Genomic DNA, 6,419 nt, shown 5'->3' with positions numbered 1-6,419 from the left:
AGGGTCCACACAGGGGAGAAACCCTTCAGCTGTACCCAGTGCCACATGCGCTTCGCCCAGGCTGGTGACCTGAAGAGAGGCATCAGAGAGTCCACACGGGAGAGAGGCCCTTCGCCTGTGCGCACTGTGGAAAGAGGTTCTCAGAGAAGAGCTACCTCAGGTTACACCAGCAGAAAAAACACTCCACTCTAACAAACACTTTTATATCAAAAGACAAAGATTCATTTTAGTTGTCATCAGAAAACATCCACAGATGCATTTGGATATTCCTGGGTAGAATATTATATCCAGATATTGTGTGATATAAGGCATAGTGTATATACAGTGACTACAGTGCATTTGGAAGGTATTCAGACCCCTTGACTTTCTCCACATTTTGTAATGTTACAGCCTTATTCTAAAATTGATTAAATTGTTGTTTTCCCTCAATCTACACACAATACCCCATAATGACAAAAGCAAAACAGGTTTATAAATGTTTGTATTTGTATTAAAAAGAAACGGAAATATCTCATTTACATAAGTATTCAGACCTTTTTACTCAGTACTTTTTGCACACCTTTGGCAGAAATTACAGCCTCAAGTCTTCTTGGGTATGACTCCCACAAACTTGGCACACCTGTATTTGGGGAGTTTCTCAGATTCTTCTCTGCAGATCCGCTCAAGCTCTGTCAGGTTGGATGGGGAGCGTCGCTGCACAGCTATGTTCAGGTCTCCAGAGATGTTCGATCGGGTTCAAGTCCGGGCACTGGTTGGACCACTCAATGACATTCAGAGACTTGTCCCGAAGCAACTCCTGCGTTGTCTTGGCTGTGTGCTTAGGGTCGTTGTACTTTTGGAAGGTGAACCTTCGTCCGCGGTCTGTCCTGAGCGCTCTGGAGTAGGTTTTCATCATCTCTGTACTTTGCTCTGTTCATCTTTCCCCGATCCTGACTAGTCTCCCAGTTCCTGCTGCTGAAAAATGGTGCAAGGTTTACTCCAAATGTGAAGCTTGGCATTCAGGACAAAGACAATCTTGGTTTCATCAGACCAGAAAATCTTGTTTCTCATGGTGTGAGAGTCCATTAGATGCTTTTTGGAAAACCAAGTGGGCTGTCATGTGCCTTTTACTAAGGAGTAGCTTCCTTCTGGCCACTCTACCATAAAAGCCTGGTTGGTGGAGTTCTGCAGAGATGGTTGTCCTTCTGGAAGGTTATCCCATCTCCACAGAGGAACTCTGTCAGAGTGACCATCAGGTTCTTGGTCACCTCCCTGATGAAGGCCCTTCTCCCCCGATTGTTCAGTTTGGCCGGGCGGCCAGCTCTAGGAAGAGTCTTGGTGGTTCCAAACTTCTTCCATTTAAGAATGATGGAGGCCACTGTGTTCTTTGGGACCTTCAATGCTGCAGACATTTTTTTGGTACCCTTCCCCAGATCTGTGCCTCGACACAATCCTGTCTCGGAGCTCTACGGCCAATTCCTTCGACCTCATGGCTTGATTTTTGCTCTGCCATGCACTGTCAACTGTGGGACCTTATATAGACAGGCGGTGTGCCTTTCCAAATCATGCCCAATCAATTGAATTTACCACAGGTCGACTCCAATCAAGTTGTAGAAACATCTCAAGGATGATCAATGGAAACAGGATGCACCTGAGCTCAATTTCGAGTCTCATAGCAAAGGGTCTGAATACTTATGTAAATAAGGTATTTTGTTTTTAAAAATGTAATACATTTGCAAAATTTAAAAAAAGGTTTTCGCTTCATCATTATGGAGTATTGAGGATTTTCTTTTTTACATAATCCATTTTAGAATAAGGCTGTGACGTAACAATGTGTAAAGTAAGGAGTCTGAATACTTTCCAAAGGCACTGAAGCTCCTTTGATATTTGTTTTGATCCTGACCAGTGGTGGAAAAAGTAAGTCATACTTGAATAAAAGTAAAGATACTTTAATAGAAAATGGACAAGTAAAATTGAGTCACCCAGTAAAATACTACTTGAGTAAAAGTGTTAATTTCTAATTCACACATTCTTGTTTTTTATTTATTTACAGGGAGCCAGGGGCTTACTACAAACAAAGCATTTGTGTTTAGTGAGTGTGCCAGATCAGAGGCAGTAGGGATGACCAGGGATGTTCTCTTGATAAGTGTGTGAATTGGACCATTTTCCTGTCAAAATGTAACAAGTACTTTTGGGTGTTAGYGAAAATGTATGGAGTAAAAAGTACATTATTTTCTTTACGAATGTAGTAAAAGTTGTCAAATATAAATAGTAAAGTACAGATACCCCAAAAAACTACTTAAGTAGTACTTTAAAGTATTTTTACTTAAGTACTTTACACCACTGATCCTGACAAACTCCTCAGTCCCTACCGATGACAAGCATACCCATAACATGATGCTGCCACCACAATACTTAAATAGAGAGGGCTTCATTCTGTTGTATTGGATTTGAGACAACCCTTTTTTTTAATATTCAGGCCAAAAATGTAATGTAAGTGCAATGTTGTTGATCTCTTTGTATTTTCAAGTATTGTGATGMCASCATCATGTTATGGTTATGTCACCGGCAGGGACTAGGGAATTTATGATCAAAATAAATATGAAACGAGCAAAGAAACTCACCTCAGTCTTCTGAAAACCCTGGGATAGGGTTTTATTTTTCTGTGGGACAATTACACAGAGGTGTTGAGAGTTCCTGAGTGATCTAGTCTCAGTAGTGACTTAAATCAGCTTCAAAAAAATCGGAAACAAAGTTTGAATATGGCTGTCCAATGATTCCCAATTTTGACAACAATGGATATAGTGTTGTGCGAAGTCGGTAGAATCTTATTCCAAATTATTCACAGCTGTAATGGCAGCCAAAATGTGCTTCCACTAAGTATTAACTGATGCGGGTGGAGACTTGTTCTATAATGTTCTATAACTTTCTTTTACTTGAAAATTTGGAGATGGTTGTGTAGATCTGCAGGAAAATGTAATTTAATCCCTTTTCATATTTAATTTTGAGGCAGCAAAATGTGAAAAAAAAGTTAAAGGTGGTGTAGACTTTCRATATGCACTGTACGCCTAAAAAGTCTGTTACATATTGTGTTTGTACTGTGTAGGCTATAATGATCACAAATGACTTTTTTATTACTTCCATTCAACTACTTGTTTTTTTCCCCCAGGACACCTTTTATTGATAACATTTATGCAGTTTATCATGCAGATTTGTAGTAAAGACATATGTGTGTGTGGTTTTCATATGGTTTGTTTAAAACTTGTTTATGTTTAATAAACACAAAATGGGACTTAATTCAAATACTTTTCTCATTGAGACTCTTTAGTGTACATCACATCTGATCTCATGCTATTCTGCATAAGCATGACAGTTATAACCAATACATATTGAACAAAAATATTAACACAACATGTAAAGTGTTGGTTTCATGAGCTGAAATAAAAGAACCCAGAAATGTAACATATGCACAAAAAGCTTATTTCTCTAAAATGTTGTGCACACATTTCTTTACATCCCTGTTATTGACCATTTCTCCTTTGCCAAGATAATCCATCAAACTGACAGGTGTGGCATATCAAGAAGCTGATTAAACAGCATAATCATTACACAGGTGCACCTTGTGCTGGGACAAAATGCCACTAAAATGTGTGGTTGTCGCACAACACAATGTCACAGATGTCTCAAGTTGAGGGAGCGTGCAATTGGCATGCTGACTGCAGGAATGTCCTCCAGRGCTGTTGCCAGTGAATTAAATGTTAATTTCTCTACCATAAGCRGTCTCCAATGTCYTTTTTAGAGAATTTGGCAGTTCATCCAAACGGTTCACAACCGCAGACCACGTGTATGGCGTCGTGTTGGCGAACGGTTTGCTGATGTCAACGTTGTGAACAGAGTGCACCATGGTGGTGTTGGGGTTATGGTATTGCCAGTCATAAGTTACAAACACAATTGCATTTTATCGATGGCAATTTGAATGCACAGAGATACTTTGACAAGCTCTTGAGTCAAGCTCCTGAGACAAGCTCCATTGTCGTGCCATTCGTCAGCCACCATCATKTCATGTTTCAGCATGATAATGCACTGCCCCATGTCGCAAGGATCTGTACACAATTCCTGGAAGCTGAAAATGTCCCAGTTCTTCCATGGCRTGCATACGCACCAGACACGTCACCCATTGAGCAWGTTTGGGATGCTCTYGATTGATGTGTATGATAGCYTGTTCCAGTTCCCGCCAATATCRAGCAACTTCGCACAGTATTTGAAGAGGAGTGGAACAACCTTCCACAGGCCACAATAAACAGTCTGATCAACTCTATGCGAAGGAGATGTATAAACTGCATGAGGCAAATGGTGGTCACACCAGATACTGACTGGTTTTCTGATCTACACCCTTACCTTTTTTTTCCTTGCCCAATGAGAAGATTCTCCATAGCAGGGTGCTCATATCATATTTCTTGATCCAACATCCAACATACACTCACTCTGTACCTCTTACAGTCAGTAGACTTGGAGGATGGGAAGCCTTATCTGCTGCTAGTCAAAGAGGAGACAACAGACAACGGACCAGAGAGCATTGATCTGCTGACTGGACTAAAGATGGAGGAGCAAGGTAAGGAAGACATACATATACAGAACATAATAGATATACTTCAATGGGAATAGTGATGCAGCTGGCTATTTTTTTCCATAAAACTCCATATGTAGACTTTTCTCTGCCATGCTTATAAAGTCTATTTTGGAATCTCTTCCTGCAGGTGGTTGGCTGGAGGCTAACAGAGGACACTGGGTGGCCATCTTGGATTCCAAGACAGGTTTAGCCAAGATCCCAGGGGACAACATTACTGAGCAGGCCAGGATCAGAGGCTAAATAGTAGATGTCAGTGGATGGGACAGCATCCTCAATTCTGGGCTGGGGAACAACACTGTTAACCACAAAACAACAACCGAACTTGGTTTCCATGACAACAYACTGGCTGTTTACCAGGGCAAGGCGAAGATTTGGTCTGCGGGGACGGGGATATGTCCGTATGCGGCTGGAGAGAACAGACACAGACTCGGCTAGCGATGCTTCGTTCTGCTCCTATAGCTGTGATTCAGAGAGACTGATGGCACCTCAGGTTAACCCCCTAACAGGTGCTGCCTTCAGCCTGCCTTCTATAGGATCTATCAACTGAAACATGGACCCTGCGACAACACAGACACTCCCTSGTCGTTGTCCTCCTCACAGTCTCCTAATGTTAAACCAGACCTCAGACAATGCCAGTGCCTCAACTCTAAATGGCTACACAAGACCATTGARAAATGTCAATAGTTGTAACGCTATCAGCAGATTCGGTGGTAAAGAGAAGCGCTTCCCATGTTCAWTCTGTGYGGAAGCCTTCAGCTGCCCCCTAAAGGTGGAGATCCACCAGAGGATCCACACATGGGAGATACCCTTCATCTTTACCCAGTGTCACTTGTGCTTCGCCCAGGRTGGCCAACTGAAGAGGTACCAAATGGTCCACATAGGGGAGAAATCCTAAAGCTGTCCCCAGTGTGAGGATAGGTTCTCCCACCAGCTAAATATACACCTGAAGGTCCACACTGGAGAGAGGCCGTTCGTATGTATGCACTGCAGAAAAAGGTTCTGAGAGAGGAGCTACCTCAYGATACACCAGAAGAAAATGCACATGGCCCATGTATAGTGACATTTAATGCAGTACTAGTGTGTTTGTAGTTCATTCTGTTGGTTWTGGATATATAGAGCCCCACAGTGGAGGTGTCATAATATCCATAAAACCTAGCGGTCAAACAGGGAAATGGTTGCAATCATTTTTCCACCATTCATTTTTCCCATAGAGGATTTTAGAAACACTTAAAATAAGGCGCATATAACTTATATTGAATATGAAGTACCTTGTGGACAGAAGAAATGTATGGCAGAGATTAACCTAATTGTTATATCTCCTCACTTTATCATGCTCGTACGGACACTTCATTAAATTTGTCCTGTATATCTGTACTCCTTCCTCCAAAGTATCTCAAAAATAAATTTTATCACAAGTGTAGGGCTACCTGCACTATTTGAATACAAGATAATTTAAGAATGTATCTTTTCGAGAGATATGGTTGTAAAGACAATGAACATTATCTATCTCTTCCGCTTTACGTTAATAGAGTGATAATACATGTAATTATATGGGGACATTAAATCAGATATCTACCCTCTCAAGATAAATTGAAATTAAATACAAAATGTATTCTGTGCTGACTGACTTGGTTATTTTTGTGTCATTGCAGTGACTGAGTTTGGTATATCAGTTGAACCAAAACATTATACTTAATTCTTGAATCAACACATATGGATTTGTCCGGTTTTGCTGGCGGGGAAGCCCGGACCTCTGACACGGCTGGTCACAAACCCGGATCAGGAGCCTTCGCGCTTCTGTCCCGAGTCG

Source organism: Salvelinus sp. IW2-2015, linkage group LG13 (assembly GCF_002910315.2).
Source record: "Salvelinus sp. IW2-2015 linkage group LG13, ASM291031v2, whole genome shotgun sequence".
In the NCBI taxonomy this organism is placed as follows: domain Eukaryota; kingdom Metazoa; phylum Chordata; class Actinopteri; order Salmoniformes; family Salmonidae; genus Salvelinus; species Salvelinus sp. IW2-2015.
This window is presented reverse-complemented; position numbering follows the sequence as displayed.